The sequence below is a fragment of the Rhea americana genome, unplaced genomic scaffold, assembly GCF_003343005.1.
Source record: "Rhea americana isolate MKP2758 unplaced genomic scaffold, rheAme1 scaffold_5, whole genome shotgun sequence".
Lineage (NCBI taxonomy): Eukaryota > Metazoa > Chordata > Aves > Rheiformes > Rheidae > Rhea > Rhea americana.
In genome coordinates, this window is record NW_028186645.1 from 8,140,499 (window position 1) to 8,168,285 (window position 27,787).

Here is a 27,787-nt window from a genome sequence, read left to right on the forward strand (position 1 = left end):
TATGTACTGCGAGAGTCCCAGGTTCTAGGTGGAGAAGACCTCAGTATGCAGGGTAGCATGACATCCCATGCAATGCAGACAAGCAATGCACCCAGTAACTGGTCTTTTATTAAAAGGTGCTTGGATTTGTATCCTGAAGTGACAGAGATTACAAGGTGTAGGTTCASTGCTTCCCTTGGTAATTTATTCCATTGGTAAATTATTGTTAGTTTTAATTGTAATAAATTATTGTTAGTTTCAATCCTRATGAGCTTTGAGTCATCACTTCCAGCCATCAGTTTATATGCATTTCTCTGCAAAGCAATGAAATCTATGTTTTGAAGGTACCCTGCTCTCACAAGAGGACAGCCTGGGACTAGACTTCAGAAAGCAGGAACGTGAACATGTACTCTCTGAAATCAGTGGCAATTCCTAGAGTGGCTACAATAGTGTGAGGTAAGACACTTGTGGACAAGCATGAGTGTTTTCATCTGTCTGARTGTCAAGTTGATTCTCTGGTTACAAAGCCTTCCACCAGACTTGGTTTTTGGTTACTGTGATTCTCTGGTTAGTTTGATGAAAGTCTAAGCACTGATCAGTTCTCTGCTCCTTTAAACAAATAGTAATTACTGGTCTTTTTATTGCTGACAATTCAGTGTTGCCATTTGATTAATAAAGGAGGCCAAGACCCTGAGTTTGATGAGAAAAGATTGTATGATAACAAATCATGTGATAACAGTGATTTATGATAAAACAGATTATGCAATAACAAAAAAAGGTTAGAGGTAAATTCTAAGCTACTGATGTTGCTTTTGGTGAGTGCTATTATGTACTGCCCGTACAGTACATGTGCATGGTGATTGTAATCAGATCAGCTATTTATTTCTGTTAAAATGACAGGAACTAAACAAATCAAATTAAGATGAAACTTTGGCATGTTTTTCCCTTTGGCCAGATTATTCTTTCAAAATACAAATTAATTTATCTACTGCAAAGACAGATGGCAATCTCTGACCCATAATCATTTACAAAGACATCTTCAGCAGTGGTTTTATATCTCTTACCACTGTGGACTGCTTCAAAAATTTTGATGGCAATCTGGATTGTTTGTACAGTACATGCAAACCTATTGACAACAGGTTTGCTTTCCCTCATTACCTTTTGCAGATGACCTAAAAAGTAGTTCACAGAACATAAGAGTAGTTTCAWTTGTTGAAAACTATTAATCTGTGGAGCAGGTAGTTTTTGTGCACTCTGAAATCACTTGTATAGGGCWGACAAGGATATAAAACCCATTTTTATGATATATGCTCTGAGTACTTCTTAACAATTTCTTGTAGTTCATGGGCCTGATTGTGGTTTCAAAGTAGTTTTTATATACTGGTTTGTGATGAGCTTATTCCTTTTTTAAGACTATAAAAGTAAGATACACTTTTTTCAGCTGTTGAGATTAGAAATACAAATGTTAATAGTCTCCACCACATGCTGTTTATTTAAAGGCACAGAGGTAACTCCAGTAATGTCTGTCGATAACAAGTCAGTAATTAGGAACACTAATTGACCAACATATTCGGGGGCAAATCACTTGGCTCCTTTGCTGCTTTGACCTACTCTCTCTTCAGCAGATGGGACCTTGATGACTACCTGATTGCCTGATGCCCAATAGCTAAAGTTAATGGATRTGACTCTTTCTGCAGTTTGYCAGTACTGTGCTCCTTTTTCTGGACCTTGATGGGACCTTCAGCAGATGGGACCTTGATGACTACCTGATTGCCTGATGTCCAATAGCTAAAGTTAATGGATGTGACTCTTTCTGCAGTTTGTCAGTACTGTGCTCCTTTTTCTGGGAGGAGTGAATGAGATTGCTTAAAGTCAGTGAGGTTTTGAACATGAAAGTATTAAAGATAGCAAGCAGTCAGATACCACATTGACGGCATCCTATGAATACCCAGAGATAAGATGGTTAGGAGACAGTTTAGACCAGCATGATGCAAAAACAAGTCCCTTTAAAAAACTCTTTACCTGGTTGTGCCACAGCGTGTACGTGGATAAACACGTGTGTGAGGACTTCTCATTGGGAAGAGCTGGTATGGGCATTCACCTGCACCTCAATTGTCAGCCTCTTYGATGGAAGGCTGGTTCATATATCAGATTGCAGAGCATTAGGGATAAGATACTAGATTTACAGTGTGATCTTCCAGTAACATTCCTCCTGATCCAGAGACCATGCCTTGAGGAAGGGCTCTTTTTTCCCTGACATTGTGGTGTCCTGTTAAGAGATGACTATCTTTCACCTTCATTTGGTGATAGTAAGGCTGCTACTGACCTGATGTTCATGAAGGTTGCAGCTGCACTGGGCAAAATTAGTTCTGTGTAGGACAGTGAAGTAGGTTGGATTTTTTTCAGTTGTAGCTGATTTGTCTGGGCTCTTTTTGCAAAGCCATTTAAAGTCCATTCCACTGTGCCCCTCACTGCCATTCTATGGGAAGAGACCAGAAGAGAGATCTTCCTGCCTGGGCTCTGATTCTGCTTTGTGCCCTATCCCCACACCCTTCCAAAGGAAAGTTTCCCAGCAGAGGCTGGGGCAGGTTTGGAAGTTACTCTGCAGCCGGGACTGTTTCTTTCCACTGCAAAGGTTGGAGGACCAGCAGGGATGATCCCCAGCAACTCTTCCCACTTGCCAATTGACTATAGCTTTGCACTGTTTGCTTTGGATCCAAGACCCTGTGGGGAGCTATCTGCCAATTCCTGGTAATGTTGCGGGAGATGAATCTTTTCAGTCCAACCTTTTCTTGTTGGGGCTGACTGTCTGTGCTGATTTTGGAGGCTTGATGGAGCCAAAAGGCAGGCAAAGCCCATGATTTCTATCTAATCAGGCAAAACTTCTGAAAGCAGCGAAAGTTTCCCATGAGTAACAGATTTGGTCTAGCAAGTAAGTTAGTAAGTCCAGCAACTAGAAATTGTGTCAGAGATCTGTCTGTCTTGGCAGAACATGACATACGACTGTCATGAAGCACGTTTGTTGTGAGCATGATAATAGATAAGAGGGAGAGTGACTTCCATCCATACACATTTTACTTAAATAATTTCACCAGCAGTGTGTAATTACAGCAGAAGTCTGTCTGCTGGTATGTTATCACTAATGGGAAAAGTCTTTTTCCAGACACCTTCCTTGTTGAGCTCCCTGTTATTCTCCTTATAGTGGTGGAACCTGAAGTGTGCAACAATTGCTACCTGGTGCATTTGGGAAGTGATGGTGGAGTTGGTGGCAGATAATAAAAGGAGGGAGGGATGTGTGATACCAGTAAGGGACTCTCTGGTTCCAGTTCAGCTCTGCAGCACAAATTGGGAAAGTTCATGGGTAGATTTGCCGGAGGGCCTGGGCTGGGGAGTGCAGCATGTAAAGGGGATACTTCCTTCTTCACAAAGACCTTCAGCCTATATCAAAAGTCTATGGCATTTAAGGTTATATGGAACAAGGGATATGACTATAAGTAAAGTAAAAGAGAGCTACTGTACAGTATGTTCCCTCCTCCCCAAAACTGTGACTGATGCAGAGTTAAAAGTAGATGAGACTTAATTGCTCCCAGAGCTCCCTGTCTCTCCTCTGGATTGCGCAGCTGGGCAGGCACACCACTGGCAGCACCACCAGCTCCCGCTGAGCTCTGCCTTCTTGGGAGTCTGAAAGACGAGCAGATATGCCTCCCTGCACTGGCATGCCCCATCACTGGGCCCCCAGTTTCTGCAGTCTTCCAACTTTCACATCATTTGCCAGGCTGAGGTTGTGCAATTTTTCCTTATGAACTTGCTGAAGTTTGTTTGGACCAAAGTTCAATTTGCACACATGATCTCCTTGTAATCTGTGGAAATTTCTATCTGTAGCAAGGCAAAATAGTAACAGGGAATCCCCAGACTTCTCAAATGTCGTTGCTTAAGTCTGGATCCCTTTGCAAGCAGGAATAGCTTGAAAATCTGTAGCAACTTAATCCAAGGGTCTCAACACACTTTGCAAAATTACTATTACCTTCTACTAGGGTGGAGGGTAACACTGGTGCAGTTACTGTCCGTGCTGTTTTATGGACAGCTAAGCAAGACGTTGGCAAGTTCAGCAACTTCCCCCAAGGGAGGCAGAAAGTCGTGGGTAGCTTGTGGACTGACAGCATGTTCCTCGGAAAGACGGCGGCAGCGAGGTGCCCTGCGGTGCGGCTCTTGGAGCTGGGGTGCACCACGGGTCCCTTTCCACCTGTGGTGCCGCAAGGGGAGGACACTTGAGAGCCTCCGAGCAGCTGGAGCCGGGCAGGACCATTGTAGCTGTCACCGAAGCATCTTCTGAGAAGAGCTGAAGAATCCTTGTGCGTCTCTCTGCCACAAGTCTTCAGCCTTCTGCCCCTGTGGACAACACTGTCCTCTTACTGGTTGCACCTGGATGTGAGGGCAGGGTGGGAGCTGGCGCTTTGGATACCACTTGGAAAGGCCACCGTGGTGTCCGGTGCTCTCTGGAGCAGCCAACGGCCACAGGGCTGCCTGCGGGCAACGTGCCTGCGCCTCGCTCCTCCACCGCCTCCGCGGAGGGAGGCCAGGGTGGTGGCGTGCCAGTTTGTGGGGTAACCAGCAGGTTTTGCCGAAGAAGCGGGCTCACCATGCTTTAACAAGGGATAATTTCAGGTGTTGCTGAATAGAGGTGTTGGGGCAGCGCTGTTGTGTCGGGAGCAGCCGGTGGGTTGCTGGTGGCACCTGTGGCACCCTGACGTGCCTGTCCCCATGGCGCGAAGGCRGAGGAAGGTGGTCACGCGGGTTTTGCTGATTCCGCCAAGGCGATCGAATGCAATAAAATTTGAATGAATGAAGAGGGAGGAAGCACCCTGCCAGCAACATCTCCAAGGTGCGCTCGGTCAGCCGGAGGGCTGGGCGAACAGAGACTACGCAGAGCTGCCCTAGCACAAGAGCTTATCAACTGGTGAATCTTCACATATTTTAGAGCATGTAGCAACCAATGCTTTAATGTCTTAACATTGAAACAGTTGCAAAAGAGAAGTATCAGGTCAACAGATCATAAATGCTGTCAAACCACAATTTTGCATTCCATTTTCTAAAAGTTTTTGCAAATATCATTTTCCAAATGTGCAATGACTCTGGTTTCTCTTTGGCATTTTTTATTACTTTTTATTGGCACCTATCTTTATGTTAGGACAGTATGTCCTGTACTTGAATATAGATATAATTATTCCCTCAAGCTGTGTGTTTTTTACATAGAATGTATTTGGGAAAGATGTTAGTGACTGAAGAAAAGTTAATATATAGCATTACAAATATATAGTTATTGAAAACATTGGTGTCTTTTGTGTCTGAATATTAGAATATGGCTTAGGTGTGCAAATTTTAGCTTTTCCAGAAGTGTTTGACAGTTCTTTTATATCTGCTCTCTTAATGTCAAAATGTGTCAGATCTGGTATTAATTGGTGGAAAATTGTGCCTCTAATTTACCAACCTGTTTGTCCAGGAAAATGGAAAAGAGTGTAACATAATAAATGAATGCGTATTAATCTTTTAAATTTGTCTGTTTACCACCAGCTACTATCCGCTGAAATGGCATGTTAAGCGCTGCGTCCTAAACAGCCTTTCTGAAATCCCTGGTAGTGTTACCTGGGGAGAGGAATTACCATCCGAGAGGGCTGCAGCCGATCTGTTACGGACCTGCTAAGGAGGAAGGTTGGGCCCCTCAGAGACATCGCGGCAGAGTCGCCGCACCGCTGCTGGGAGAAGTCCCGAGGTCCGGTGGCCGCGGGGACGGGCTCATGCGACACTGTTACCTCCTGGGGACGTGGTGGCGCAGCCTCCCCGCTCCCGGGTGCGCGCTGGGTCCCGTCCTCTGCTGTCTTCCCGCAGGGAGAAGTGAAAACATGTGCTCTAGGTGACCCTGCTGAGCAGGGAGGTTGGACTAGATGATCTCCAGAGGTCCCTTCCAAYCTTACTGATTCTATGACTCTGTGAAAACCTCAGGTCCCCACCTTGCCACCATCCCCCCGGCGGGGCTGCGTAGGCAGTGACGCTCCGCGGGGGTTTCCTTGGCCAGGGCACGCTTTGATTGCCAAGATGAACATATATGCTTATCCTCTGTAACTATCTTAATTCTTATTAATTAAAATTAATTATTTCCAGTGACTTGGTAAGTGGTTGGATGCTGTCGTTGGTGTAAACAGAGTCAGGCCCTGGACATGTAGGACAAGATTTGTGTCTTCTGCCTCATGTCTCTGCTCCCTAGAAACCTTGGGCACCCTTGAGCAAGCCCAGGAATTCTGGGACTGGAGAACGCTGTGTCTTAATGCCAGCATTTTTCTTTAAGCATGTGTGAGCTTAAAATGCGCGCTTTCATGCCACAGATTTGGAAGTAAAATAGACCAGCATTTGCTGAAACCCTTACATTTTTCAGACTTGCAGGAAGAAGAACATAGGTAAAAGAAGTTAGGTTATTCTTTAGAAYTTTGCAAATGGACAAGTTTGTATCACAGGTAACCTGTGGATCAAATTCAAACTACTATTACACTTTAGCAAGACGCTGTCACTCTCTGATTCTAAGAATCTCATTTTTAGTAAGAAGTGTAGCTACTGTATTTTCAGCCAAAACGTAGTCAGAGCAAAGGAAGATAGTTGAAATACTGTTATTTGGCTGCAGTAGATGTATGGTGACAAGCTCAGTAGCTTTGCTATCAGAAGATTCCGCTATATTTGTGAAAATAATTTTTGTGAGGATCAACTACAAGGTGCTTATTTTAGTAGCAAAAAGCCCCTGAAATAGGCCAACTCTTGAATAAGCTGATTCTGAAAACTGACATATTCGGTATGATTATTCTAGTATAAACCATCTGTCAGTAGCGTATCCAAATATTTATGTATTTTGATTGTTGTAACTGTTATGAGGATACTGAAGTTCATAAATCATTTCATAGGCAGCAATCATTTTATGACTCTCTCATGTTTTAATACAACATTTTGCATGTACGCGCTAGGGCTGTACACAGGGAGCAGCGTCACGGAGTGATTATGCAACTGCCACGCTTCATAAAAAAAGTCTGTGGCATGGAGCTGTCTAGAGCCCACATCCCGTCAGTGGGTTGTGCTAGCTCCGTTGCTTTAATCTCACTGAGTTTCAGGCCATGCTGCACTTTCGTTCAACTCCGTCCTGCCTTGTGAAGTGACTATGCTTGTATTGGCAAGTGGAATAATATGACTAATTATGTTTAATACAGATAATGTTGTCTTATAATCAAAATAAAGAGTGGATTTCAAACAGATCCTTAAAGGGCACCAGGCAAAAAATCGACGCTGTGTTTATTACCAGTAGCATCACTGAAGTGGTAACAGCTGTTCAGCTTCCTCAAGTACTGCCCCTTTGCAGGGAAATGCTGGGTTTTCCAGAAGAAGGACTAAGCACATCGGAAGCACGTTATTGCTGATAATAGTAATTAGTTCAGATGATCAGTAGAGCTCAAGATGTTTTATAAAACATTATTATCCTGCTTTTACAAATCTGAAAAYCCGGGTAGAGAGAGGTGAAACAATGGAGCCGGCTCTCTGAGAAGTCACTGCCAGACCTGGGGATGACCCGGGGCCAGGGCCAGGCAGTGCCCTCTCCTTGGACCACGTTGCTTTCTCCATCTGATTCCCAAAGTACACAGGACATCCCCTCAATGCTTTGGCCTTCATTTGCACAAATGTTAGCAAAGACACTCCAATAGATGGTGAGATACACTGATGTGAGAGCTGCTTTTGGAACTGTATTTCTGAAAAGCCATTTTTAAGTTTAAAAAAAAAAGTACAAACCATAGAAGTTGACAGAGCTCCTCTGTGAGAGACTCTTATTTTGCTGCATACATTTGTTTTCTCTTGCTTACTAAAGGGATAAAGTGCAGTCTAGGTTTCAGAGAGAGATGGCTGATTAATCTGTCTGCCAGGTACATATGGAAATAAATTAGCAAATGGTGCATCTGGGATTAAACTACTGCAGAGATGATAAATTATTGCCATCTTCCATGGCTGTATTACTGAAGCTTCAGTAGGTTCCCAGTATTTAGTTACTTACTATTCACATGGTATCACCATGGTTATGGAATGGAAAGTCTCTACATTTGAAGCAATTTCCTGTGATATGCTAGCCTGAGAGCAGATCTGGCCATACCTGTAGGTATATATGGAATACTTAAATTAAGTGTAAGTGAGGAGATTGACTTGCATGTTCAGTCCTTCTGCTCTAAACAAAACCCTGCTGGTTTCTGAGGGCCTGGGCTATGTGTTTYCCTGGGTGGTCAGGCATGTGAGGAGAGGACACGTGAATGTCTACCGAGGCGTTGCATGTCTCCAGGCTAAGTTGGGCTTCGGGACATCATGCCATGAGTGTCGCAGGCTTCTCCGGGAAGCCCTTGCAGAGGTCTGCAGCCTCCTCTGGGCAGAGTACACTTATTGCTCCCTCATTCCCTGYGTGGGTGTTTGCTCGGAGTTGGAAGTCTGCAAGGAGGGAGGTGTAGGGGTCCAGCTGTGTGCACTAGCTGTACTAATGTGTCCCACAAGCACAGCTRTGCTGCTTTCCAGACTAGCCTGGTTTCACCAGCACTATCTGGCAATTGCATTATGACCTGGAGCCCATGATGATAAACCTCTCTGGAGCCAGGCAAAGCCAATGAGCACAGACTGTGTGATGCTTTTCCCATTCCCAGTTTGGGAAAGGATGAGAGCACTATGCATGGACTCTCCTGCAAGAGGTTTTCTATTATCTGCCTGGCCCATCTCATTATCCCAAATAATGGAGAATTGTCTGTGCTAGCATGAAGTCATCAGAACTTGGAGGTGAACTCCTCTGGGATGAGCCCCTCCTCATGGCTGGACCTGGGTGTAGGTCAAGATTGCACAGCTCCAGCTTTTCTTTGTGGTCAAGACTGAGATGAAACACCATTGGAGGTGGCTGGGTTTGCAATGAACCTTGATCTAGACATCTCAGCTTTAATGCTTGTGTCCCTGGTTCTACTGCGTTTTACATGCCCCTTTAAATTGAGCTTCAACTGATCAGTTGACAGCTGAGGGACAACAGAGATGACCAAAATGGGAAACACATGAGGTGTAAGTGTGAAATCACACATGTGGTGCTCCTGCAGGTCTAGAGGAAAAAAAAACATAGCGTAAGTGTTGTCMTCAAAGTTTCTGCGTTTTGATACTTAGCAAGATTATGGCTGTGTCCACAGTGCTCATTAGGAGCTTTCTGTTGGTCATCTAGACTGTAATGTCCTTCCCTATCCATGTACTTGGGTTTTATTTCAAGAGAAAACCAGACGTATGTGGAGACGTATCTCTGTCTGTCCAGCATGCAGTCAGAGTATGAAAGGAGGCTTTCTCAGAGACGAGGACTGAAGGACCTAGGAGTTGAATGTGCCACATGAGTTAAACTTAGTACCTGTCTCTTAACTGGGATTGCTGTATTTTCTGTTCTTTTTTCTAGTGCCATCTCGCAAAGTGAATGAGTATGCTTCCTATGGTTAAAATACAGATTTAAGACTGATCTGAGATTTTAGTTCATTATGTTCCAATTTCTTTATTTTCTGAGGTCTTTACTTGGGCTCTAAACATGTGCTCTAGRTTCACCTTTTCCTAGGATAGGAGTTGAGGAAATAAAGCAACTCAGGTTTTACCTGACATGCTTAAAAGCTTGTATCTTAATTTGAGAGCGTGGCAGAAGAGTAGCCCAGCTCTGCTTGGGCAGGTTGGCAGTATGCAGCAAATGCTACTTGGAGGGTCTCAACCTGTGGAGCCCAGCGAGCTGCAGGAGCTGTGTCTCCAGTAAAGTTTCAGCCAGGCTAGCTGTCCCACCTTGCACATAGGTGAGCCGTCTACCATATTTTCAAGCTTGGGAAGGTGCAAGAGTTTGGCTGGAGTGATAGTTACTGGGTGACTGCAACCTCTGGTTTTATTTACAGTGTCGTTCACTGTGGTGCACCAGYCAAGTGTGATTAGGATGTATGCATTGGTAATTGAATTATACAAACTATAATGCATTTCATTATGAGATGCGTTGGTGGGTGCAGATCTGTAAATCTGAACTAGTGAAGACTAGCTCTGTTCAATTAATCTAAACACAGAAATATTTACTAGAAATAGATATATCTTCCAGTGACTTTATTTGCAAATTTTGGTTAACAAGACAGTTTGCTTATAATATAATAATGTCAAGCAGCAAGTGGGACTTACTGTCGTTYTTGGCCTTTTGCAGTGAGCGCTTAGAACATAATGCTGAGTGAGTCAAGGGAAACGCCGACTGATGGATGAACAGATTGTGGCATAGTCATCTATTCTATTGCGCGCTTCCAGGAAAACCCCTACAAATTAGGCATGTGGTTTCTAAATGTACAGAGAAAACTAAAGAAATTACATTATGAATGGAAAATTAGATGGAAATGTCTAATCCCGTCTCATAAACAGTCCAGGAATAACTCCCTCTAAAATATTCTCCTTTGAGCATGYATTTAATTTGTACTCTGGGAGCAAAATAAAGTTGCTAGGATAAAACATTCTAATAATGATTTATGTAAATTTATTTGAACAAAGTAATGATGTAGTTGCCTATAGCAAGTTGTTTCGAATATGAAATGGTTTTTAAGAGCTGCTTCTCTCGATATGAATACAATAGATGGTGGGAGATGCTACATAAAGAAAACAATTTTACATTCAAAATGGAGTCTGATGCCTTGTTTAGTTAAGCAGGGGAGTCAGCTGAACAGATTGCTGAGTGTCTGATAAAATAATCTCCAGCTTGATTCTTTACAGACTATTTATAGCATATGCTTAATTTAAAATTTAGGTATTTGCCACAGATGACCATAACAATCATAGCAGGGTCATATACGATAATACTGTTTACCTTACATCTCTCATACACAAAAATCTCGAGTTGTTTTGCAAGCAGAAAATCAGGCCCTGTATCCTCAAGTATGGATGATAAGAGGAAAACAATTGTAGTCCTCAACTGCTGTTGGCATATGGGACCAAAATTTGTCCTGTCTGTTGAAGGTTATGGAGTTATGCTGGGGATGACTTTGATCCCATATGTCTGGTAAAGGGGGACCAATACGCCAGTATAAGACTTCCTGCTGCTTGTGATATTCTACCAGTAAAGCAGCATCCTTTGCTTGCTCAAAATTGGCTGATGCCAATCAACATCATTTAAAGTGTCCTAAATTTCCCAGGTGCCCAAATCACAAATATGATCAAGGGGGGCATTAAAAAAATGTTCTGTTCCTTGCTAAATTCATGTTAAAGCAGTGAACAGCAAACTAGTTTTTTCATCAATGAGGGCTTAAGCCTAAGAGTTGCTCCTGTAAGTGAGTATGCATCAGCCCTCAACACGGAGAACTAAGGGTAGTTTGAAGCATGTTAGCGGAAGCTGCTAGACAGAGGGCTGTTTCTGCATTCAGAGAGCACAAACCAAGTTTCACTGAAGAGCTTTTTCAAGTCAAGAATGAGAATGGCTTGTAGAAATAATAGGGTTATTTACTGTAGTTCCTAGAGCATACTGAGGTGTCTCTAGGCATCTGGTGATGGACTGAGCTGCAGAGTTTGCATGCGCTCCAGCCATTTACGAGTTGAAGAAACATTTGAAACCTTTGCTTTGAATAGGAGGGATTTCCTGCTCCCCACCAGGTATACTCCTGGGGCAATAAGGCAATCTTTAAGTAAATTCAAGAGAGCACAGMATGAAGATATGCACATCTGGCTATTGTATGAAAACTGGAAAATCTGCATGTGCAAAACTGTGCTTTTTGCCATCTTGKAGGGATTGAAATAAAGGATTGTGCTTGTACTCTGCCTAGATTTCAGATGACATTTTTCCRGAGTTGAGTTCCTCCTTGTTTATTTTGGACTGGTACTAACTGCCCAGTGTAAGAAAGCTACAGTTACTGCTCAGGAGTTTATTTGTGAAGACAGAATGGTTGTCCAGGACCAGACTGGCGTGTTAAAGACAATAATGAAAAGAAAGTTACTCTCTTTGATCTCATGCTTAGAAGCTGTTTTTATGGGCCCTTCCTCAGTATGTGAATTATGTTAGGAAAAATACATGAATGCAGACAAGATGAATCTAAAAGTGAGAATCTCTGACCAACCTGACGTTTTTCCAGTGACATTGTATTAGACTTTGTGAAAGGTACATCTTGGTAAACACTATTCCTTAACGTAGCTGACAAAGTTTTCTGTAAAATGATCCTGGGAGATGATCATAGAATTTTAAAATTTAACCACAGACATTTATAATCAAATTACTTTGTGCCCATTCATATATAGTGCCTTATGAATAGATTTTCAAAATGCTATGGACAGAGCCACCCTGCACTCTCTCTTTATAGAGCGTCTAGGCRCTGTTATCTCAATGTGAGGAGGTGTAAAGGTTCAGCAGACTAACTACACAAGCAACAACTGGAAGATCATCTATTTTGCTCTATTTATTCCTTTGTGGCCACTCTCTTTTTGCCTGGGGCTTTCTCATCTGCACAGTCTGCATTACTCATGGACTGCCAGGCCAGATCCCTGCAGACATCTGAGACGTATGACAGGTTCACTTTTGAATGCTGATTAGTATTGCTCTGCCCTCCAAATCAGTTAGAATTAGCTGTACAAATAGTAGCCCCTGGAAATTGGGCTGAAGCCATATGTAACTCTCAGTTTGCTCCCTGGTATCTTTGGGAAGCCATTCCCTTGCTGCAGCAGATCAAACCCAGGAAGACCACTAAGCCATCTACTGGGATTGCATATTTTCCATCAGAAATGTACAGGACTAAGTTATTTTAGCAGCTTACCTTTTTAATGTGCTAGTGTATAGATATTATGTGTAATAAACTAAACTGGAACATCTCTGTCACTTGATGGTGCTACAGCTGCAAGGAGAGCTTCAGARGAAGCTCTTGATCTGTCAGTGGTGATTGTAGCTCAGGCATCTTTAGCAGAGATAAAAGCTTTGTTGGCTTAACAGGATCAAATTTTCCTTAAAGAAATAATTGAAACAATAGTAGAATCACCCAAACTTGTACTGAGCATTAGTGCAGATGAGCTGTTTTGAAATCGATCCATTTGGAAAGAAAATAATGTGCAGATGATTGGTCAAAGTAATGATGGTATTGGATGATAAAGGAGAAGCAGATGTGGAGAAAGCTTGTGAGGGATATAGTGTCACCTAAAAGCTTTACAGAAGTGCTTTTATTACTCTGAATCAGCTTGGCTTTGCACTGACACTTAGCTGTTTGCAAAAGAGTTATATCTGCTTTTGAGATAAATACATCTGACAGTGAACTCTTAACCTCTCTTTCACAGGCCTGTTGTTCTGGGTAGTGGCCGGGAAGATCTAGATGCCTTCAATTTTTCTGAATACAGTATTAGGCAAAATGGGGTGCAAAACTATGGTGCATAATTTTCTGGTGAGCAGAATGCTTCAGGAAAATTACAGTCATTATTGAATGTAATGAAACCTGACAAATTAGAGTTTCATAGGCCCTCCTTGAGATTAGTGTGATCCATTAAACATGCTCTCTGACTGCTAAATGGCATTGTCCCATTTCACATAAGAACTTCAGAAATCCTGAGGTAACTCTGACTAACAGCTGATTGAAAGCACCCAATCAAGAACTCCTTAAAGTAAGAGGTGAAATTATCCTGATTAACATTATTTCCAAGAAGATACTCTCTAAGTAGGCTGCAAATTGTGTTAGAAGCATTTGGGTATTGCAGGAAAGACCAGATTTGACACTGAAGTGGCCACAGAGTAATGTACGAACTGGAGTGATCAAGATAAGAACATTTTTGTTGATTGTGGTGGGAAAATTGAATTACTCTGAGCTGCATAGTTGTTCAGAATATGTATGCTAATGATACTCAGTTTAAAAGAAGAGCAAGCAAATATGAAGAGCTGATAAAGCTCCTTCCTAGATATAATCTTTTTTGCCTCATGATGTACATCTTCAGAATATTTTTACAGGGAGTAGGGTAACACGTTGGTCATGAATATCTCATCCATTATGGTAAGGCATTCCAGTGATGCAAACTAAATCAATATAATAGTAACCCTTAAAATGACTGCTTTTTCTTTGACTGATTGTGCATTAAAAGCATCCTTTAAATGATGGCCATTAACACCTGGGACCTGGTCACTGGTGCTGACTGAGCTGACATGAGATAAATTGCGAAGGATCTGTGTAATAGTTGGAATTGGTATAATCCTTCTGAGTTTTGTAATGGAGCCTTCAAACAAGAAGTCAATGAGAGCATGTGTAGATCTCCAGTACGAGATAGAAGGGACTGTAGCCTTTTTACTGTGGAGAGAAGGGGCATGGATATGCTAGTGTGCTTGATTCTTCGTAGCAYGAAGACCAACCTAAACTTGTCTGCTTGAGGCATAAGCAAAAGAGTGAATGTGGTAGCTGTAGGTGAGCAACAGATGAGCCTTTCAATCAGGAAGTGGTCTAAAAAGCCTTATTCTCCATCTAAAAACAATAAATAGWGTGTGTAAACAAGAGTGGTACAATTGTGATTTCATATTGCTGTGTTGCGTCTCTTGGTCTCCGCACTGCCTGTCCCAGTCTGAGGAGCTGCACCCTGCTAGGCAAGACCTGCAACACCACCTTTCAGATACTGCCAGTGCAATGATGCACGCCAGGACTGGAAATCTGACCACTGAAATAAAATGAAATAACTAAAATCTGGAAAATGGCTAGCATTAGTAGGTATTTGTGTAGTTCTGAGGCAGGGCTTTAAATGAAATTTCAAACTTGAAATTAAGAGAGCCAAATGGCTAAAATTTAACGTTGGAAGCTGTTTATTCTGGTAATGTCATCTCATTTCATGACAGCCTTGATGATTAAAAATGATCCAGAAGATTTATTTGTGATTTTTTCCAAGATTGCTTACTAAAAATGGCTCAATTAGTGGTGCTTTGGGTGGTGTTTCAGCTAGAGTAATGCACACTGGTTTAGCAGTAGAATGCCTGATAAAGAAGAGGTGTAGCAAGAAGCATTGGAAGGGTTGGAAAAGAAAACAAGCACTTGATATATAAACAAGCCTCCTATAGCCTTACCTCTCTGCCTAGAAGAACACTGCGGTACAGTGCCGAACACGATGTAGGAGAGATTTGGAACACAATCCCCCAAAAGTTGTTTATTTCCACCTAATCTAACTATTTATCTACTCCAGGTTGAGTGTTTATGGTGTCCATCCCTGTAACACCTGAGCTGTTTTTGACATAGTTGTTTAGAGATGGCAGCTCACGTCTCCTGTCAAGAGCAGATCTTTGAGTAAGATCTCTGTTTACTATAATGTACCTTATACATAAAAACATTTATGGTAGCTGCTTACATCTATCTTCTTTTGAAAGATAAAGCACTTCAGTGCACACTGCATGTCTGCTACCTTCTCATGTCCCTGACATTCATTATAAATTGAGAAGCCAAGCTTTTTCAAAAGCTATTTAGATGTTTTCTGCAGTAACTTTCTCTAATAGATATATTCCTATTGATTGAAATGAAACACACAGAGTAGAACAGAACAGATCAATTGAAAAGTAAAGTTAAGACAGCAAGTACACTTCTTTTCCACTTACCTTAATGGGAACAGTTAGGGCTGGATCTATCCCAGGTGTAATGCTGCTGAAGTCAATGGAGTTGTACCAGTGATGAATTTGGCTCCTAGTGTTTTGTTTTGACCTTTTCAGAAGGTTGCTCTGCAGGAGCGAAACTATTAAACACAGTCAGTGATACCGTAAGTCAAAATACAGAAAAGGCAAATCTAGAGTGAATATCACCTTCTTCATTAAGGAATAGGCCTGACTTTTATAGAGTGAGAGCAAAAGAATTGATTCCGGATAAGTACTAAACTTAGCTTCAGGTTTCCCTGGTGAATAGCAATCCTAAATTGGCATGATGCTTGGACATCACTGCATTYGTGTGCAGCTGCCTGGAAGGGTTTGCATAGCCTTTCTGCATGTCTGTGCATCAGGACAGTTCTGAGTTGGAAATCAGTTCTTACCGATTTACTGTTCATCTGTTAATCAAAAATCAATGTAAACTGACTTAACATGCTAACAGTTCGTATGTCCGGAAGTTGCCCAGTAGTGCTCAGTGTGAGGAGCTTTATTAGCAGGTGTTTTGAGGTTTCAGTAGGCAGCACAATTTCTTTAAACACTGCAGTTGCCTCAAGTAGGCAACAAATAGAGATACAACACTGGAATACTTTCAGCTTCAGACCATTATATTTTACACCCTTGGATGCACTAATCCAGACTAGGAGAGTGCATCTTATTTCATGGGAATTGACAGGCAGCAGTGCAACTGAGAACTGGCCCTTGGTATTGGCATTAGCACAGTCCTTTTTCTGCTGAAACGGCCTCTCATTCTCCTCTGAAGTTTCCAATGATCTCTGAAGGCAATAGCAATAAGCAACATGTACAGAGGGAAAAAGTTGTGGTAACAAAGAGGGAGACAACCAGCCAAAAAAGCCATTTCCTTCTGAAATAGGTGGATTTGGAAGGCAGAAAGGTGTATTGGTGTTGCAGCAACAGGTACACTCTTCTGTCCTCCTACGCTCACACTTCCTTGCCAGGTTTCAGCTTCAGAGAGGTGAGGCTGTCAGCATTTTCAGACCCATGTAGCCAAGTGACTAGAAGCAGCAGTTTTGTAGCTGTAGCTTAATGGAAATAAACCATTAATAGCAAGGAGACAAGACAGAGCAGCTGGCTTATTGAAGAGAAAACTGGTAAGAAATGTTAAGATTATTAGCTTAATGGTATGACTCAGATCTCTTTTTATCATGTGAACTAATCTATGTTCTCTTCTAATGAGTCTTTTTGCTTGAGACTAAGAGCTGAGATAAATTCAGCAAGGTTCTCCCTTTACTTGAGTTGTGCCTGTGAAATCCCATGGCTTCAGGGGAGCGAGGGGGCAGCAGCAGATGCCAGCACTGCCCTGTGGTTGAGTGGAGACTCATGGGACTGTCACACCGCTGCAGAACAGATCAAGGTGGGATGGGCTCCCTTGGGGGGAGCGTGCTTCTGCCCCTCTTCCCATATCTTCTTCCCTTGCTCTTTTTCCATGGCCAGACCTTCTCATCCCTCTTTTTTTATAGGTCCCTTTCCTTCTTTTTTCTTTCCTAACCAGGCTTCTCTCCAACAGCACATAAGAAGCTATTGGCACTGACTGGACTTGTGCTGATTGTTAGTCTGCTCATGCTGAGTACTGCTTTTCTCCATCCTAGCCAAGCTGTGGACTTTCTGGAGGGCAATGACTCTGATGCCACACTGATTTGTGCCTGACTCAAAGGGACCAAGGCCTCAGTTCTTCTTCAGTACTTGTGAAGTAAATCCGTAATTTGCAATTACTCCTGATTTTCTGGATGCAAGAGGGAGGAGAAGTGGGTCTGGAGATTCCTAGAGTTACTGATGCCTACTTACCACCTTGTATATGTAGGTGAGGTGATATGATGTCAGCTCTGACAACTCAGAATAAGACGTAAGACTGCTCATGTCAATGGAAAGCTTGGGGTGTTTTGTTTATAATCTTGCTAACTATTTTCCTTGATGAATTTTTTTTAAAGTCAAATGCAACCACAAATTGCTAGTTTGCCCTAATCCATACACCTCATAACTCATTTTCTTAGTGAGGTTTGAGTCTCCTTCTCAGCAGAGATTTAAGAGCAGAAGGCCGTACAGCAGTCTCACACAGAAAACATTTTATTACCTTCGCAGAATATACTGCACTGTGTTACTGTTTCTTCTGAAGTGTTATTATAAATGATTAAAGCTAAATTGTGCTTGTTAAATAAATGAGCAATGCACATGCTCAGATGCATTATCTGTGTTTTAATTGCACTCATTTGTTTAGGCCCTCATCCTGTAAAGAGTTAAGAGCCTCCTGTCTCAGCTGAGGACTGTGGAAGTTGCAGAATTTTAACTGAAGATCTAGGTCCTTATTCATCTGCCCAGATCAGGCATTTGCAATTGCTTCTCTGGATAGGAATTAAAAAAAAAAAATGTTTATTCACCACCTGTTTAGTGGTGAAAGTCATCCTGTGTGATCAGATGAAGATCCTGGAAGAAGGTACTGTCCTTTCACCAGATGCTTTAAAAATGTGGAGAAACTGTTGGCACTTGTTGGAATGAAGCCTTCACAGAGGAATTTTCTTGCTTCCAGGCTGCCTATTCAGTACATGCAGGACAAGCAGATGAAGTTCARTGTCTCTCACTTTTACAGACATGTAGGTTCTTGCTCGGGTCTTAGCAATTCCCATGGCCCTCGTGTGCACCATTAGCTCAGAGTTCCTCATTTTGTTCCCTGTACTGTTTCCCGTAGTGTGCAGAAGCATATGGGTCTTTAGTTATTTTTCTTTCTCCTACAATCTTTTCATATGTTTTCAGTCCTTTTGCGCTTATATAACACCTACATGCCAAGACACATACTGCATATGACCTAATCAGATCTAAGTAAATTACTGATGTACAGGTGTTAGGTGCACAGGGCCTCTTGGTTCACCAAGGCTCACTGATCACCAGGCTGTAGCATCCCTTTCATAAATTGATCCAACTTCGTCTTAAAACTGGTTTTAAAACTAATTGCTGCACTGAGTATTACTGCAATCCCGATTAGTGATTTAAAACTTCTGGACTCACTAAGTCTATCTTCATTAGGAAGATCTGTTTTTATAATAATTGTCTCTAAAGAGGGCCTTGGGGATTATTAAGAGATGGCATTCATTATCAGCAAAAAYACCATGAAGAAGTTTCCTAGACGTATGTTGATGTCCTAAACGATGTTAATTTTTTTTCCACAATATAAATTTAAATAAAATTTTTAATTTTATTTAAAAGGCATAATTATCTTAATAATTATCTCAAAAGCCAAATTAGATTTTAAGCCTTAGAATGGTCTGTGATTTCTAGGTGGCTGACACCTGCAGCGCTTAGCAGCTGAGAAAGGATAAGGCTGGTCCTTTGAAAGAAAAAGGGGAAGGAGGAAGAGAAGTAGTAGCATCATTGGCAAGGAGAAGCTGTGGAGACTCTGGCATCTGGGAAGGTGAAGGAGTTGGAGAGAAGTGAAGTCAGGCAGCAAGAAACTGGCTTTGGAGCGGTATTGATGAATACTGGGAGAATATGGCAGAGAAAAAACAAAGAGTGTTTTTTTTTTTTTTTTTTTTTTTTTTTTTTTTTTAACTAGGGATGGGTACAAGAGTGGCTGGTAGCTGGAAGACTTCCTGGAGTCCGTGCGGTGGCTTAATGCCTGGTGAGCGGGCTTGCAGCATGCAAGGGAGAAGGCAGGCTGGGGCCGCTCAAGGGATGTGTTGGGGTTGTGTGCTGTGCCRCCGTGACGGAAGGGACACGCCAAGTTGAGTGTCAGTGCTCTGCAGCTGCTGAACCCATAGAGGTCTTCTGGCTTTACAGACACTCGAGCTAGTGCGGATGAAAAGACAGAACTGATGCAAGGAAGCTGTAAGAAAGATGAGAGCCGGCTGTCCAATGCTACAGTCACCAAAGGAYTAACAGTGTCCAAGGCATTTCTCATAGCATCTAACGTATTTTTTCCTCAATGACTGTTGTTACTGTTGAGGACACAATTCTAGAGAAAGAGGGAATAGATCGATTCACTCTTTTTCTCCCCCCCCCCCCTTTTTTTTTTTTGGTTCAAGCAAAGCTTGACTTTGCTTTCTTGATACTTAGTTTGATCATTGTGGGTTCTGAGGCTTTCTAAACCAGTATTTATTGCTTAAACAATGTGCCTGTGAGTGGTGCAGAATCTCATGTCCAAGACTRTTGAAAGTAATACTGCAGTAAATGGGAGTGAGAAAGTAATTTTCTGTTAGGAGATCACTTTCTGAATGATTGTTTTTATCTGCCTCTAGAAGAACAGAAATGTTTATTTTTTATGGAAGCTGAGAGATGGTCATGAGGAAAAGGAAGCAGTTATTAATTGATGATTAGTTATTATTTTAATATTTATGCGGCACTGTAAGTGTGGCTGATGCCCCACAGGGAAGGAGGATCATCTCTCTGCTTGAAGAGTCTACAGTTGAAATTTAACCATGGCAAGGACTGCTCGTGGCAGATGATGTGTTTTCATCGTTCTCTGCTCTGCCTCAGCTTTTCAGCTAAATCCCACTTTAATTCCCCATCCCACAACTCTTCTTTTGCCCACTAACAGAGGGCACTCACAGCCTGAGTGGAGTAGGAATGCTGAGATCAGAGTCTAAAAGAGCCTGATCAATGTGGTAAACAGGCAGGATCGGAGGTCTGATCTCAGTACTGTATCTTGCAATCCTTACCCAGAATTGCAATAATGTAAACAAAACTATTCCAAGAATAAAGAGCATGGGATTTGGTGAAGACCTGTACTTCCCGGACCCTCTGGCTGGCATCCCAAGTAAGATCATTCTTGCAAAGTATTTAAACAGACGCATTTAACAGCAAGACCTGGCCTGCATGGGTCTGGTTGTTAGCAATCCTGTGAGTTCTTTTTTTTTTTTTTCTTTTTTTTTTAAGGACATTTGCCCTGGCCTTTTTTCTTACTGAAATCCCCTTCCTATTTGTATGCTCTGATGCAATTGTTTCCGGATTTGCTGTCTCTGTATTGACACTCTGAAACTACCCCCAGCTCACTGCAGTTACCAGGACAATGAGCTCTGATGGATATATTCTGACAAAAAAACATATACTTAGTGATTAGTTGATATATCACAAGGTTTATACTGTTAAGTAGTTAAGTTCCTCAAAGTGTCAAACTAAACTCTTTGATTTAAAATACATACGTGTGTGTGTGTATATATATATATATATATATGTATAAAATATATGTATGGCAGCCCACTTGAAATGGAGTGCATTTGAAAGGATAGCTGAAAATATGTAATACCACGAGAAACCAACATTTATGTAATGTATCTCTCATTATCAGAGAAGCACAGTGGAATGGCTAGAACAGAAAACRGGAGTCAAACAGCCTAGGTTCTATTTCTGGCTGCAGCATATCTTCACTGATTCAAATTAATTGGAGCTAAATACAGAAATCTCTCCTTATATAGGATTTTTGATCCACTTTYGGAAGTCTGTAACAGGGATACGCTGTTCTGTTATTCTAGCAGATGATCTAAAAAACACGGAGGGGGAATGTTACTATATTTTATATTCATTTACACAAGATTTTTACGAGAGCATGAGACATATGACTTCTGTGCTGGGAGAGAGGAATCCCTGGAAATCTGTATCTATTGCCAGGTGCTAATCTTAATCAGAAATCTGTTGGCTCCACTGAAATTTTGCATACATATTTTTCTCAGTCAGGTCTATTTAAATAAGAGAAATCTGTATAATATTCTTACAGAAGTTTCTGCACAGAGGATCCCTCTTCTAGAGGGCAGGAGCCCAGGAGTATGGTGCTGTGTAAAGGCATCCCAGGGAACACCAAACAAGCTGTCTTGAAGTACTATGGCCGTGTGGTATGTGAGTTTGTGTAAAGCTTTGTGCAAGCCTGGTTGAACTGCTGCCTGGTAGGGACCTGCCATAGTTTGGCTGTCCGTACAYTGTACGGACACTGTAGTCGATACAGCCTTAGAGATTCGCAGACTTGAAAGGAAACTGTGATTCCTCTTTGTTTCAGCTAGCTTCCAAATATTGATGTTTTTTGTATGAGATGCAAGTGTGGAGGCTTGTTAGTAGATATGAAGAAGAGACAGTCTAAGCAGGAAAGAAATGGACTTTGCAAATAAATTATTTGGCAGTTGTTTAATCCTCTGGACTGGCTGTGTCCTCCCGTGGGCTGAGCCTGCTGTCCTGGACTGCACAGAGCTGTGCGTATCCCTTTCGGTGCTCAATAGCTTCCAGGAGTAGGACCTAAACCAATTCTTACCATGCACAGTCCTGAAATAATTCACAGAAGGAACTGTTACAGAATGTGTTATCATCTTGTCACTTTAAGTTAGAAATTAAAGCTAACATTGCCAGGGCAGAGGGAGAGAATTTGGGGAGCGCAATTATGCCAAGGACTGCACTATTCCTGCACTCTGTAGCCACACGGCTGGAAGAGAAGGGGAAACTTGCACATGTTATGCTAGGACATTGCTTGTGGGAAGAAACACAGCTTATTTCCTCTTTCCACAGCTCTTTTTCTTTCAAGTTGTGCCCAGAGCTGGTCCTGCTTTGCACCAGAGAGCTGTGGCAGGATGCATCCCTCATCTTGGGTGAAGRCCCCTTCCCGTGAACAGGGCTGGTGCCAGTTCCCGGGGTAACAGCAGCCCCAGCCAAAATCCCCCGGGATCACGCTCGTTCCCATGCAGAGCTTTGTGCTGGGTGGTCGCTAGCTGTTAGCTGTTTCCAAACCTGTGGGTTGGCAGCTACAGAGCCCCTGGGTAGGTTTTTGGAGTGGAGAGACGGGTGAAGCTTTAGGCAGGGCTTTGAGAAGATGCTTCTGGAAGTACCTGAAGCTATTACCAATGCTAAGTTCACTGAAAGTCAATTAAAAGTCAGTAAGACTTGGGCTCTTAAATCTTTACAGCCCTTTTCTTACAAGTTAGCATCAGTACCTGAAAAACCTGATCTACTGKCTGTGCCTCCGCGCGCCATCCATCCAAGGAGCTCTAATCAGAGCTGTAAATAACTATAAATCTGTAATACCTTATGAATTCTCTGTATTGACTCGAGTTTTGGGATGTTCACTGTATGAACATATTGATTTTAGGTTAATAGGAAAAATAACCAGGTCAGAAATAAGAGCTCCAGGTAAATCACTTTGCCGCAAGCACCTTTCCATCTGATGGCAGACGGCGCTAGGGCAGGAGGCTCCYGCACAGGAAAGGTCACCGCCAGCGGTCTGTGTAGCGAAACCTTCTCTGCTCGTGGCCAGATGGGAGAACCGCTGAGGGGAACCCGGGTCGCCCGGGAACTGCTGCGCGAGCCCGGCGCGGCCACGTCGCGGTCGGGCCGTACGCGAGACGCGGCTGTTCTTTTTTATCTCACCGTTAAACGACGCCTCGACACGAGGGGGGCTGTCTCTGTCGGCGTCGCAAGCCTCTGACGGAAAGGACGCCCGGCAGCGTCCTCCCAGGCCGTTAGATAAGCAGGGCGAGCGCCGCCGGAGCGGTTCGTAGGTCCTACTCCTGGGAGCTGTTGATCGCCAAAAGGGACACGCACAGCCTCCGGGGAGGCTGCGGGCAGGGGGCCCGGCCCCGAGGAAGGCGCAGCCAGAGCGGCGGAGGTGTAACTCAGCACAGACCGAGGAAAAGATCCCCAGGTTATCCCGTCCGGGAGCTGAAATCTGCCCGAAACCGCTCTGGAGACTAGAGGGAAAGGTATTAGTGATCCACAGAAAAAGCCAGACTGACTGACACGGATGTAGGTTCAGGCTTAGCCGCAAGACTGAGAGCCGTAGAATTGGTAATCGGAGCACATTTCTTCTGGTCAAACTGCGTGGGATGTTAGCRGGCATTGTTCTAACTCAGCCCCTCGTCCGTGTGGTTTATACAGCGAAAGAGCTTTTTTGCCCTGTTAACTTCCTGACGTACAGTGTATTGCTTTCGTGTTTGCAATAGAGCTTGTGCTCTATTTTTGAATAGCATAATGAGTGAAAAATGACTTTATCCATCCTGGTGGCAGGACAGCAATTTGTTGCGCTGCCAAGTGGAGGACCTGGATCAGAAACAAATTTGGGCTCTGCGCCAGGAGAACTGAGACATATTTTTGAAGTGAGGTACTTGGACTCTAGAGGGAGATTGACTGAACTGAGCTGCTTTCAAAAACATCCTGCCAGCTGATCCACCAAACGCCACGGGTCTGTGTCTTCAAACGGGCAGCTCTTCTGCGCTGAGCTGCCTGGGGTGCTCCAAGGCRGCTGTAAGTGGAGGTGAGGAATTCCCAATACTTTGGGCAAAACTTAAGAAGACATTCCTGCCTGGATGTTCGTCTTTATTTAGCAGCTATTATTATCATATTCCAGCAAATAYATGTGTGTGATGAAGAGTACGGGTTGTTGGAGAGGAGGTTTTCCTTTTCATGGGGGTCAGGGCTTCAGTGTGGGGCAGCCCCTTCCAGCTCCGCTCTCTCCATGCGTGGTGTCTGCTGGAGCGAGCTGCTTCCCTATTTTATTGGGCCATATTATGTACTTGGAAAAACTTCAGGTACTTTGAGTGAGACTATAAAGCAAGACGTGAAAACAAGGGGAAGCATGTTGCTAGGACTGTTAACGCGTTTCTCATATTTGGGTAGACACAATATCGGCAACTATGATTGCATGATTAGCTCATTGACAGGTATGTTTGTTTATGTATTTTATTATTTATATATAATGTTAGTTACTTCAGAGAATGAAATGTGGAATCAAGTGTATTAGGAGTGCTGTCTGGACAGTAAAAAAAGGAATTACAAAATCAGAAGAAGTCTATATGAACATGAGATGTTCTAGATAGTCACACACAAAATATTTTTTTAATTATGCAAGAAATAGAAGGTTTCAAGTAAAGTTATCAGGGAACATTTTTAAAGCAAAGGAAGAACTTTTTCTGCACAGTCCATAGTTAAAATGTGGAATTCCTTGCTACAGGCTCTTCCTCTTCCTYAGGACATGGCTAGAGGAGCTTTGGTCCAGCCAGCTACTGCAGTTCTTACAGTATACCAATAAAAGACTAAATGGAGTGAGGTAACAGGGACATAGAGGGAGAAATAAAGGTAGAGGGTTGGATGCTGTTTCCATTAACACTGGGGTGAATGCAAGGATACACATAAGGACTTATTGACACACATCCCTGCACACACATGCTTCCTTGCTCAGGGTGATCAGCCCCACCAGAGTCTTACTATGGCCAGTTCTTCAAGCCTGAGGGGGTTTATAGACTCCAGGTCAGACTTTGGTACAAGTGCGTTAGGAAAGGCACCAATGAATTCCTATAAATGTGCAGCCCTTCTCCAAACAGTGGTGTGCGTTMAAGTGGCTAAATTTGCCTTGTTGTCCCCTTATTCTCCCTGTTGTCTCTTGAACAAGGATAATAATCTTGCATTTTGAAACAGTCAGTTGTACTTCCTTTACTTTTTCTGCACCTCACACCACAGGATCTTCATCCATAGCTAGGTGTGATGTACCAGAATCACTTTCCCCATAGCAGGTTGTGTGCCAGAGACCCCTCCCCACACTGGATTTGCAGGGGATTCTTCATCCAAGGGGAGTCCTTACACCTAACCGCCTTCCCACAATTCACTCCTTAGTGCAGTGTGTCCCCGGCTCCCTAAATCTGCTGGGTGTGTTTGAGAGTCCAGCATCAGCTGCGGTTATGTTCTGGGAGCGTGCCTGTTCCCATTGCTGAGGCAGAAGTTACTGAGGACAAAGCTTGTTCCAGASCATTTATTTTTCTTTCTGCACTATCGCAGTAGTTGCTGTAATAAATAGCAATAAGTGAAAGTAAGAATAATATACGTATTCGCTGACCTTAACTGGCCAGTGCTTATGGACTTCCTCCCTCTGCAGAGTTGTGCTCTGCTGCTGCCTGCCCTGTAGGTACTGGAGTGTACAAATGTTAATCTGCCTTGGGACTGGGACCTGCACATGGTAACAGATGAGGCGAGAGGACAAGTATCATACACAGAGAGGTAGGCGTTATGCAGTTCCTGGGGTCCACGGCTTTTCCTCTGAGTTGAATACGTGAGCTGTTTGCTCTGTGAATATCTTAAATTGTTGATGAGTGACAGGGACCAGTCAAGGGATTCATTTTCAGGCATAGCTAAGCACTGACTTTGCTACACGAAGCTAAAAAGTTGTATTGTCAGTTTGTTTGCTTTTCCTCCCCCAGACTTGGTATTCCTCTGATTTTGCAGCCAACTCTGGGTTGTTTTTATTTGGACCAGACCATGTCTTGGGGCAAAACTGCCATTGCAGCTGAGTATCATTAGGGAAATGAGGAGCAGGGTGTGGGGTGGTGGGTGCAGGAAGCACCTCCACTCCCCTCCAAGGATGGGGGAGTTGACTTTGCTTGCTAGACAGGTTGGTGGGGTCCGGCATGTGACACTCTCCAAGCAGTCCTTTGCCAACACCCTTCAGCTACAAGCGGCTCAGGAATCTCGTCAGGTGGAGAGCTTTTGATAAGTTAAGACTTGCAAGCTATGTGGTGTAGATTGCTCTGTTGCTGTCCCAGTGCTTGTTGGGGGGAGGGTGGTTTTTCATTATTATTATTATTTATTCATCATTTTAGAAAGCGGTACTAACAGAGCAACAGGGATTCAATGCGTCTGACTTGTTTATATCCAGGATTCTGAATTTACCAATGAAGATTAATCATACGGTTGTTGGTAGGTGGTAAAGTCCTTTCCTTTAAGTAGTACAGATAAAAGTTCATCTATTGCTTAGCTGTAACATTTCCAGTTTGGAAGAGAAAGACTGCTTGGTTAAAATTGCATTGATTAAATAATCTGGGGTAGGGAAAAAGCCAGAAAGAGTTTGTGAACTTTCTTTGCTAACTCCCTTCCCCCCCCCTTGTGTTTAGATATCAGTATTATGTTGCTTTGTATCTCCCATACTTTACAGACTACCTTGTGTTATGCCTTAAATTAGTTGGTATAGCAACTGGACTTCGGTATGTAATTCCTGGCTTTCGATTTTATCTAGTTGGTTTTGACCTTTGGAATTGAGTTGTGTAACTCAAGGTGCAAGTAACTTTTTTTTCCACTGAAGATGAGACTCGTGTCATACAAGACAGTAAATGATGCCGCTTTGTAATTGCTAGTTCAGTGTGTCACAAGTTACTAAACTGAAACGAAATTTTGTAAGCAATTTACCTGACGAAGAAGAGTACTTTATGAAGAGAGCCAGTGTATATTCCAGCCGCTTCAGCAGCAAACGCTGCTTACACTGGGAACGCTGAGCTGTATAACCTGTCTCCTTACTTCCTGCTAAACAGGATAACAAAAGTATTCTTAGAAAAGAGATATTTTGAAGCATTGCAGAAACTTTTTCAGTTCAGCACCTAGAAAATAAAAATGATCCCTCTATTTAAAGTTTACTTTGCTGTTTGTCTTGAGTAGGGTCAGTGTTGTAGTGAATAATTTATAGGCAGCATGAATGAGCTCATTAGTCACCTTTTCAGCGCTTAAATGAGTTTTGTGGTTGTCATTACATGGGCCTTCTGTTCAACGGCACAGCAAAATGACAGTTTGGCAGTTGGCTGGCTTGTAGCAGGACAGCCCGTCTCCTTTCACGCCTGGATTTGCTTTTGTGCTCTATTGAAACTCCCATTCTATTGCCCAGTGCTGGTCCAGTAACTTCCAGGAGTTTATCCAGTTATAGATTTTTTTTTTTTTTTGTTATTTGTTTGGTTGGTTATATGTGAGGTTTAGTTTGATATTGTAATGTTTTCACATTGTATTACTTTTATTGCATTGTGGAATAAAATATTGAAAATGAATAAATAAAGCCCTATACATGCATGAAAACAATAAAAATTGTTTTTTATTCTAACATGCTTCAAGATTTTGTCATAGCTATAGCAATTTTTGTCTCTGGTCATTCAGATGCTTATGAAAGTGCTAAACTGTAATGGAACTAACTGGACCTTAGAAGYAAACATGACCATAAGTGCTTATAGGACAGGGGAGTTAAAGGAGAGAAAAAAAAATCCCCAGTGTTTTTTTTGTACTACTTTGGCTRTCAAGGCTCGATTTATCTTTGTGGTTGTGAGAAACCTGTGGGATGAGAAAGCTGGCAAAAATCTACCAGGTGTCAGATACTCTGTATCTACCAGATCACTTCAGCTGTTAGCTGAGGTTACTTGT

At 42.7% G+C, this 27,787-nt stretch overlaps 1 protein-coding gene across 6 annotated transcripts in view; it reads left to right on the forward strand.

The window, feature by feature from the left end:
- Positions 1-327: 327 nt before the first annotated feature.
- Positions 328-27,787, forward strand: part of FOXN3 (forkhead box N3) — a 168,469-nt gene continuing 141,009 nt past the window's right edge. For 5 of the 6 annotated variants that reach the window (XM_085317562.1, XM_085317565.1, XM_085317564.1 and 2 more), the window contains exon 1: positions 328-435. The gene's annotated coding sequence lies outside the window, so the exon portion shown is untranslated. Of the gene's footprint in view, positions 436-23,793; positions 23,877-27,787 lie in introns of those variants that run through there. The other variant, XM_085317563.1, reaches the window with a different exon arrangement.